Genomic DNA, 10699 nt, shown 5'->3' on the forward strand with positions numbered 1-10699 from the left:
AATAAGCCAAAAGAAAAGGACAGCAGCTTGAAACTTTGATAAACAGAAGAGGTAGAACCCTGCTTCTTTTTAAAAAAAAAAAAAAATCTATAAGTTACACAGGAGAACAGACCAAGCCACACAGGAGAACTTCACCTTTTTCTAGCAGAATGTGGGTTTGCAATCACAGACATCTGGAAATGTTGTAATTGGGAAGTAGCTGGAAAGTGCTGGCAAGTCAGCAGCTAGAGCAGAAGACTAAATGCCAGGACTCCAGCTCTGATCTCTGACCAGTTGATACTGCAAGTTATTGACAGCTCGTTGTTCAATTCTTTTCCCTCACATCTCCAGCACCAACTTAGCTGTAGCARTCTCAGGTATAAAGTCTCTCCCCTGCCCCAAATTTGCTTATGTAAAAGTGGGATGCATTATTCATGAAAGTAGTTGCCTTCATCTTTATTGCCATGATTTCTGTTGGGAATATCTACTAAGTCCAGTTGGATCCACACCTAAGTTTTCAGGATCTGGGTTATTTTTGTTTATCTTCGCTGTAGATTTAAAGAAGCAGTGGACTGCAGTAGGTGCTTAGACTTGAGTACAGTAATCAGCTGTTTTCCAGAAGATTTTTATTTTGCCGGTTCCCATCTGCTTCTCTTTGTCTATTTTTTTGCTTTTAGAGGATCTGCCTGTTCTTGTTTTTACCTCACAAAGACATCATTGGCAGCAATGATTTATTAGCACCCAGAAAAGTCAATTTAGCTCTAATKTATATGCGTGTATATATTATATATTTATACGCATAAGGAGGAAATCCTCTGATCTGAACAATAAGCCAGGAAGACAAAGGTGTGAAAATCAATTAGATTTTGTGAGACTTTCAGTGACTAGTATGTGATGTTTTATGTAAGTTGTAATACAAAAATATATCTGCCTAGTTATAAATTGACATTCAAAAGGCAATCATATGCATAAGAAGCAAGTACAAAGGGATAAGCTAGCATCTGATATGAATAAGGGCTAGATGGAGCTCTAAGCACCAGAGCCTTTTCTTTGAAAGAAACCCTTGTAAAATCCAAAACTAATAAACATTGACTGTGCTGCAGCCAAGTTTTGTATTGCAATATACATAAACTCTTGCGCTTTGAAACCTTGATAGCCTTGTCAATATACCCAGTTCCATGGAGTCAGAGTATGGCCTGAAGCATCCTTGTTCTAACGCATTTTTTATTCACAGCGTAGACAAGTCAACTGTATCCATATATTGAGACAGGTTGTATAATTGTTACTTGATTTTTCCACATTCCATCCCATTTAAAAAATAAAAAACAAAGAAACACTATACTGGATGATGATATAGTAGCAATATAAGAACCTGAAGAGAATTAGTTGCTCATATGCTGCAATTGTCAGGCAGTCAGCTTTCTTACGGACTATAGTAAATGAATTGTGTCACTGTCCTGGCTTATTCTCTGCAAGTAAAAGGATGTTACTGGCCTTGTAGTCCTGTTTCATTGGAGTGCCAGGGATGCAGAGAGGGTCCGTGTTAGTTTACCTTTTTTGTGAATATTTGTCTTCATTGCCTGCTAACAAGATCTCCCCTTTCTTTAGGGAGAGACTGTAATTCTTTGATGCACCTACCTGACAATAGGAATAATAACAAATAATAAGCCAGATTCTTAGGAGGTTTCATTCACAAATGCTTTCTCATCTCCTTTATTTTCCTGCTCTGTCTTGATTTAAATAGAGCAATGCTAATCTAACTGTAAAAAGAAAAGAAAAAAAGATTCGATTCCCCAATCTGTAATTGCACATATAAGACACTATTTTTTCCCTCTATTGTTTTTCAGACCTCTGGCTGGCTGTAGGTGACAGTAATGGAAAAACTGCAACAATACATGCTGTCTCTACCAATTCATTCCTTGTTTTTCACTAGCAGGAAAAGGCTGATGTTCATTTTCTTCATAATAGGTGATGGATCTTTCTGCCAATGTGACTGTTTTGGAGATAAAGAAGATCAGGGAATGTAAGAACAATTTTGTGATTATTATTCTGAGATGAAGATGTTTATTATCTGTTACAAAGGTTTTGTTTCAGACATAGACTACACCTCCTGCAGTGATTACTGTATCCAGCAGACTTATTGACATTGCCTTTGTTACTGCCTTTGGCAGAGATGATTATGGGGATTTCAATATCTATAAAGCAACTAGTGCATATTTTAGGCTACAGTATAATTGTAGTCTCTCTAGGGAAGTAATTTGTGTGGTGAGGATATATGAACTCACAGCAGTCAGCCAATGCTAGCATACATTTATTTTTATCAGTTCATGAGCTGGATACCTCTGGCATGAAGCCTGTTCATTTTTCATATTGCAGGTTCTCAGGGTTATTCTAGCCTTCCAAAATTGATTTTATACTTTGATAAATGTGGTATCCTGTCTAGTGCTCAAACACTGAGCTGTTGTTAAAATGACAGAACTTAGCTGAGTGCAGACAAAAGACTGAAAGAATTCATGCTTCCTAGCTGTAGTTAAACATAATCTCAAACTGGAAATCAATTAAGTCAATAGTCCTTGGGCCTTAGTTAAAAAAACAACTACATAACCRTATTTTTCACCCCAGAAATAAAACTGTGTTTGAGTTCAGTATTACTGAACTCAATAGGAGCATGGTGTTGCAATGATGTGTTTGAATAAAATCAAATCAGCTTCATAAATCTTACTAAAATATGCAATGTGTTAAGTGTGAAGAAACCCACATCAATTTTTCACAAGTCCTAAATACTTATATGTAATATTCTTGGGAAAGAAAAAAAGAAAAAAGACCACATCCTTCAGACATTTTATGCAAGTCAGCTTAATAAACAGAAACAATCTGATTTTCAAAAAACTTATGCCAAGAGGTTGAAGGGTAAGTATCCCTTTTATACAGAGGGGATAGTGAGTCTTAGAGAGATTTAACAGCTTGTCCAAGAAACCAAAGCCCTGCCTTCTGTCATGTATATAGGTGTATTTGTGGGCACATCTATGTAATGACCTAGAGAACAAATCACTTGCCAGCAAGTGGGATACATATGTTTCCACAAAACCTTCCTTTCGCACAATACCCTACCCCTTAGGTTATACATACCTCACTGTAACTTTTGTGGAGGCCACCTCACTTGTTTACTCTCTGCTTGGGCCTGTGTCCAGGGGAAAAGGTGATGCTTAGGAGGCCAGACAAGTGTAAAGCAAATTAGTTGGACAAGGACACTGCAGTAAACCTGAAGAAGGCACTGCAGTGGGATCSGAGTAACAGTTGCTTTTAGTCCCCGCCCTTGCAGTTCTGCTTCCCTGTTTCCATAATATGTAGGAACAGTCTGAGGAGCTAGGGAAGGAGGGGATTATCTGAACTCCAACTAGAATGATCGGAAGTGTCTTGGATAACAAGTGAACATTGTTGTCTCATCTACAGCTCATACTGTGTCAATTTAAGGTTTTGTGTACATATATTGTTAAACTGTCAACAGTTTAACTGGACTGGAGATGTCAATATTTTCTCAAACTATAATYAGTTGCTGTTTTATCATAGAGACACCAAGAAAAAGTCAGCATTTGTTTATGAAATACCTATTCCAGAATAATTCTTTTGCTTTCTCTAGCAATATAATTCATTTTCCCACTGTGGTATCTCTGGACAAATACCGACTTGTATTTTGAGATGGAAAAGACAGCACTAGAGCATCTCCATTGTCTCTTGCATTGCCAGGCATGTCCCATCTTAACTATGATACTTTGGAATTTTTTTCCCAGCGCTACAGCACTACATCAGCAAGAAGCATTATTTTCTGAATGTGTACAGCTGCCTTTCAAAAAGACAGAACCAGAGTCCGGCATTTCAAAAAGCCACTGATTCCTTTTTTGATTGCACTTTCTTCAGTTCTAGCTTCACTAGGTGAAAAAGTCTCCAGTAAATTGAGATCAGGTGGAAGTCAAACAAAAAATCTGACCAGGGGGGTAGCTCCTGACTGACACAGCTGCCAGTCCCCAGTTTGTGTGTTCCTTCTTCTCTAATGGACAAGCCTGTTCTATGTAACATACAGAAGTTGTAATGTTTTCTAATTAAATGCTGCATGGTGCCAATATTTTMTCCCTCTGTTGCTAGAATAATACTGGGCAATCTAGATAAAATACCGTGACAATCTTGAAGAAAACAAGAAACATATTATGCTAGACTGCTGTGTTAGATTTTGAAGGCTCCGAGAGGCTGACAGGCCAAAACCGTAGCTGTTGCTTTGTGTATGATCCTGCCTGTGTCTGTGAGGCTCAGACTTGACTTTAAGCCCTAAGTAAGGCCAGTAAGATTAGCAGAGATACATGGTTAGAGCATCTGGTGAGCACGGAATTGCCCTGCTTGTGTCTGCAAGCATGATAGCAAATACTTACTTCTCCACCTTCTGTATTTATTATAATATACGTTCTCTGAGTGTAACTAGATGGTGCCATGGGGAAAAAAAGAAACAGAGGACCATCTGCATGTCCTACCATAATACTAGCTAGGTGAAATACTCCATTAGAAAGAAAATGCTCTTCATTTGGAAGAATCTCAATTTGCTTTGCAAAGCAGTAACAAAACACCATGGAGAAACAYTTCAGAAGAAGAAATCCTACACCTTTTCTCAGCTGAAACTTCAAGGGAGAAATGAAGTGGGTAGTTGAGCAGGAACTTTGTTAGTCTTAGGAAAGGCATTAATTAGGCTTTTGTGCCCAGAGCCAGGAGCTGCGGCTGCACAGGGCCAGTGCGTGGCTGTGCTGGCTCTGTGCTGAGACTGGCAGTGGACGCCATCTACTGAAGCACCATGACACTGTCAGAAACATTTTAGTAAGAAATTTCAACTAATCCATTTTTTTAATACATGAATGTGTTTATGATGGCAGTAGAGAATTAACAACAGTAAAAGGAATGATTTGTGGCACTTTAGTTTATACCATGGATTGTAATAGTAATGCTGATTTAATAGTACCAGTGATCTAATGAGACATAAGTTAACTTTAATGATAATAGTATGTGTATCAGTTGGTCTAATAAGAGATAGAAAAAAAAGGGCAAGTTAAGGGCTGCCTTGCTCCAGCACCCCAGCGGGGCCACAAGCCCCAGGTGGAGCTGGTCAATTAATGGCAGTGACACAGCTGAGCAGATGGTGAAGTGGAGGTTCATGGATGAGAGCAGGCAGGGCTAGGTGGAGGGAGAAGCAGGAAGGGCAGAAGGAAAACACAAGTGGAGCCTCACCCTGAATAACTGGAGATTGCCAGGGCATTGCTGGGCAGGGATCACTGAAATGGGACTAGGGCAGGGAGGGCCCCAGCAGGGCCAGGGCAGGCTTGTGCATGTGAGTTTGTGACCCAGCATCTCTGGCTTGTTTGTTAGGAAGAATTATTTTTCTCAGGCAAAAACTCAAAACTGGTTTGAGGGAAAGTATCATGTGCTGCATGGGAAAAACCAGCAGTAGGGCCTTACCTTGCRCAGACCCCAGCACACAGCCTCAGCGGGCTCCAGCAAGTGGTCCTGACACAGCAGCTGCTCCTACAGGGGTGGAAAGCAGCTCTCCGAAGAAGAAATGCTTTTATAAGTTTTTATTTTCACTTCAAGTTACACCTACTTCAAGTGGGAGAAGGTACTGTGGGCTAGATGGTTTTATCCCATCTAGCTGTGATGTTCATTGCGCGTTGGTGTGTGACCRGCAGGTGAGGCTTTCGCTGGCAGAGGGGAGCCGGCTGCCTGGGGCTGCGCGCTCTCGCCCCGCGGCCCGTGCTCCCGTGCCAAGGGGAGGGCGCTCGTCCCTCAGGGCCCTCCCGGCAGATGTCTGGTGTCCAGGCCAGCACCTCTGATCGGGCAGGGGCCTGCGGTCCCCTTAGGTGCTTTACAGGACGTGTGAGCTCGCAGCTAGCRCCCAACCAGGCGTTAAGCAAACAAGCAGCCTCCAGGGCTAACTCTGTGCAGCAGGTGAGTGGTGGTATTTGGGTGCAAAAGTCCATTCCTGGCTATTTTTGATGCCAACAGAGGCAGCATAACTCTGACTGTCAGAGCTCAGTCGCCTTTCCTCCCCCCRCTCTCTCTCCAGGTGGCCTAACCTCAGGAAAACCTCCCCGGGAAAAGGAGACAGGAGCGGGAGGAAGCAGGTGCCTACCACCCAAGTGAGGCGCCGACCCCCGTGGGAGCACTGGCATGGCTGGCCGCGTGCCACCTCGCCTCTCTTTCCCTGTGGCGACAGCGTCTCTGGACGTCCGGACTCCTGGGCTGACGGTGAGTGAGGGCTTCGGGGGGCAACCGGGTACTTGCGAGCAGTGCCGCCTTGCTCCAGCGCCGCAGCGGGGCCGCAAGCCTCGGGTGGAGCTGGTCGGCCTACGTGGAGGCGTTGCGAGGAGGCAGCCAGGTCTCCGCTGCGCGGGCAGCGCTCCTGTTCGTAAAGAGAGGAGCGGATCGCTGACCCAGCAGGCACCGCCGACCGCGCGCCCGTTTGCGTGCTCGCCGCAGCAGTGGCGGTGGAAGCGCTGCTCCGACATGACCTCCCCATTACTTTTCAATAGCTCGTGATGCAGTGGACRTGATATTCCACTGCAGTGCTCGTTTTGGAGGTAAAGCGTGTTAACAAAAGAAACCCTGATGTTAACAGAAGAAAACTGGTGTTTCAAAAAAAGAAAACCTAAGGCACTCCAGGAAAGTGGCACATTTCTTCTCGAGAAGAACAGCTTCTCCCTGTGCTATGTTTCTAAAACAGRATCTGTAAGGCTGATGCATGCTTGGTGTAATCAAGCCTGTAGTTTCCAGCAGTAAGGGCTGAGTTTTGACTTAAGGAGATCACTGCAGGCATTATTTTGGGCCTTTGTCCAGATATTTTCTGGTATTTATAGCCCTAATCTTTTTCACTTGCAAATATGAATCACAGCCCTTATGTTTTTCACTTGCAAGTACGAATCAAATGGCTAACCTTATCTTTATTTAAAGAAGAAAAAAGATCTCCAACAGGGTGAATAAACAGGGTAACAAAAATAACTCCTAGCTTACAATTAAAATGGCAATTCATCTTTTTCTCCAGAGAAGCAACAGTGAGGCCAGCTTTTCCGTTATCTCATGGTAATCTCTATTCACAGTTTAAGTGAATAGAGTGTGACTTGTTAAATAAAACTGGTAATATGGCATKATCTCTTTCCTTTAGTTGAACCGCACTCCTTGTGCTGTTAGCTGTGCTTCCTTCTGCTCCCTACTTTGCTTAGCTGCTCTGGCTACTTCTGACAGCTTGGCAAATGTCTTTAATGCCTGCCTGTCAATCTTTTTTGTTTATTCCTCTTTTCTCCAGCCAAAGTTACCCTAATGCCCTCACTCCCTCTTATCATTCCCTTTCCCTTAGGAATTTTTGTCAGGGAAGAGGTGACTTTGCTGTACAAAAGGAACTTAATGACTGAGTRTTTTCCAGAAATGCTTCTAGCATGTTTATCCTGACATAAAGCTAAAATCTATTGCTTATTGGAAATTATGGTGAGGAGAAAGCTACTCAAAAGGTAGTGGTCAGAATTAATTACATCCACGACAGTAACTATTGAATAGATTCAGAATGATTGTCCTAAGAGATATAGACCACAAAATCTAGTAGCCATTTGAAGAACTTGCTTTCATGAGATGTGAAATTTTGCTTCTCAGCAGGACCATGGAAATATCTACTTTGCTTGGTCACTGGAAGAAGAGGAAGATTGATGTTCTACAGGAAAATATTTATTTATGTATGAAAACAATTGCTTACTTCAACATGTAATCATTTGTTAAAGTATAATTAGTCACGTTCATTTCCAGTGCTTATTTTATAAGACTGTTCTGTGGACAGAAGTGCTAATGTGATGACCAGATCTTTAGCTCTATGAGAGGCTTGAACTCGGTTTTCACTTGAACTGTATTTCCTAGGGGAATGGTCCCTAAACCATGCTGCTTACCTGTCAAGGGACATTCCCTGTTCTTTTGGTTACAGCTATTCTGCTTCCAAGGAAGCACTGGTTAGAAARGGGACCAAAGAATAGACTGACTGGCTGGTCTTCTGCTTTTGGCAATGACCACTGAGGCAGCCTGGTCTCTGTGAATGTTTGCTCTTGGACCTCTCTTCCAAATCCTGAGCCAAGGAGAGACTCCCAGCAAGGACACTGTGAATTCAGGCCTTAAATATACTTTTCAGCTGAAATTAACAGGTAGTTTGGGGACAATCAGATCAATTCCTTGTTTTTATGTAAGTTGTGAATTCTCCTCTTTCCTTTGTCTCCTCTTTCTCTCCTCCCCTCCAAAAAAAATACAGAACTTTTCATTCTTGTATTCTTTTACTTTGGATTTTCCATTATCCAACAGTTTAGAATTGGTATTTGGGTCATCTAATACTGCCAGTATTCATGTTTGAAAAATATTTATTATATGGCTCGTTACATTTTGGTTTAGGAATACAAAAAACAGCTGTTTTATTTCTAATTAAAGGGTTCACACTTTGTATTATAACAGCTGTCCTATGTCAAAGGATGCAATGTATATAACATGGTGTTTGAACATGAACATAAGATTCTAGCTTCCATAAAAATGGTTAAAATTTCCCTGATCTCTAGTAGCTTTTTTGGTGTGGATTATGTAACTTCCAATTCAAGATAAATGAGTTAAACTTCTCCCAAAGTACACGCATAACTAGCTTCACAGGAAACTTAACTTGGGAGAAAACCATCCTAGAAGCAAGTAAAACTTGTCACAAAGCAGATCCTATTTTAAGAGGTAATGGCTTGTTTTAGTTGTTTAAAGAGAAGACTTACAAGCCAAGGACAATATACTACCACATCTTTCTAAATATTTTGCTTTGTGGATAATTTATTTCAGAAGACTTTTGTACCATTTCTACTTGCATAGCAGCCAATTTTATTGCCCCTGTGAACCTGGAGACTATTGTGGCAACTACAGCATTGCCGCAAAACTAAATTATAGCAGGAAATTACCATGATCTGTTTTTCTTGATCAGTTAGTACAATTAGTGGCTAGAAGAGCTAGTCAGCATTTCAAAAGTAGTTTCTGTTGTGGACCATTCAGTTTTCTGGGAGGAGCTTAAACTTCTACAGACTATATTCAACCATGGCATTTCTCACAGTGTAAACCATTTTACAAATCTATTTCTGTGCCTATTTTGACCACAGCCCTCTTTGGTGAAAATATAGTAAAAGTTGTATTAAGACAAGCTATATTGAAGATGTCTCTGAACTGGAGACAAGTTTGAAAATCCTTCATAAAAAAGAAAAATTAATATCATATTAGAGCCAGGCTATTGCTCATACCTGAAATACGTCCAGAGCCCCTAAATCTGATTTTTATATATATATATATATATATATATATTCTGCAGTTCTACCATAGTCAAACTACCACGTAATCTTTAACTCAGAGGATGTGAATAAACTGAATGGACTGCTGAAGAGAGTCTTTACTTCTTGCCCTCATCTATTTCTATCACATTTCTCTTTCCCTTTTATTTATTGTAGCACAGCTATGAACTTTGGGTAGCATTTATTAGAATTGTTTTATTTGCTCAGTGAAAACATCTATAAGTCATTTGAATTACTAACCTCAGTAGCTGTGTCTATTTGGAACATCTCCTGCTCCTAAACAACAAACACATGTTGGGAAAATGCCTTGCACTGGAAAAACAAAAAGCAGCTTTTCTTGATGTCATACAAATGTTTTAGTTCTCTTGGTGCATGACTTGGTGCAGAAAAATTAAATAGTAATCAGAGAATACTACCTAGAGAATAGGTCATCAGAGGAGCAGCCCCCCTCCTCCCCAACAAGCAGCTTAAGGAATAGTTTTAAGCACTGCTGTGACCTTTTCATTGATACTTCCATCCTTCCACTCTTTGGGAGCAAGTAAAATAGATAACAGATAATCAGGAGGATACAGTAGAAGGGAGACTTCATGCTTTCTGAGCATTTCATTGTCTGGACGCTTCCATGAGCAGCAGTATGTGGCACACATCTGCCTTGCCCTGTGACAGAGTGAGTGCGGCTCTGTGGCTATTAGATCCAGGGAAGATCGGCATGGAAGATACTGGAGGGTCTGGGTCCCTGTTAAGGGCTTTGTCCCGTCAATGCCCAGGGAAACAGCACAGAGTGCTGTTGGATCTTCTGCCCAACAAGGAAAAAGGGGCACAAGYTGGGTGCTAATGCTTTTGTTTAAGGATGGCCAAAGGAATCACTTTTTTGTTTTGTGAGTCTGAGAGACGTGTTATATCTATCATCTCTTTCTGCTCTCTTTCCTGCTCCTAAGGCCAAATATTCCTCTGTTCATTTCAATGTTCATTTCAAATAACAAGTCATGTATGTGTTTTATTTCATTAATCTGTCATTAATAATACCTGCCTAAGTTGATCAAACCCATGCACTTAGAATATGCAATATAAAATTCCTTCCTCTTCTAGCTTTCTTGACAGGACAGTCACATTTGGTGATTGCTGAAAATCCATGAAAGTTAACATTTGACCTTTTTCAGCTGATTATTTGAAGGCAGAGGCTCTTTGAATAACCTAGCTCTTATAAATCCATCCTCAGAAACTAAAAAAAAAAAGGTAGTCAAGTTTTATCCTTGAAGTAACCCTGCAGAACTTGTCCTGCTTTAATCAATATTGAGTAGCATTTTGTTGTTAATGAAATTTATGTTGATAGGCAACTGCCTCTT

Source organism: Rhea americana, unplaced genomic scaffold, assembly GCF_003343005.1.
Source record: "Rhea americana isolate MKP2758 unplaced genomic scaffold, rheAme1 scaffold_167, whole genome shotgun sequence".
Classification (NCBI taxonomy): domain Eukaryota; kingdom Metazoa; phylum Chordata; class Aves; order Rheiformes; family Rheidae; genus Rhea; species Rhea americana.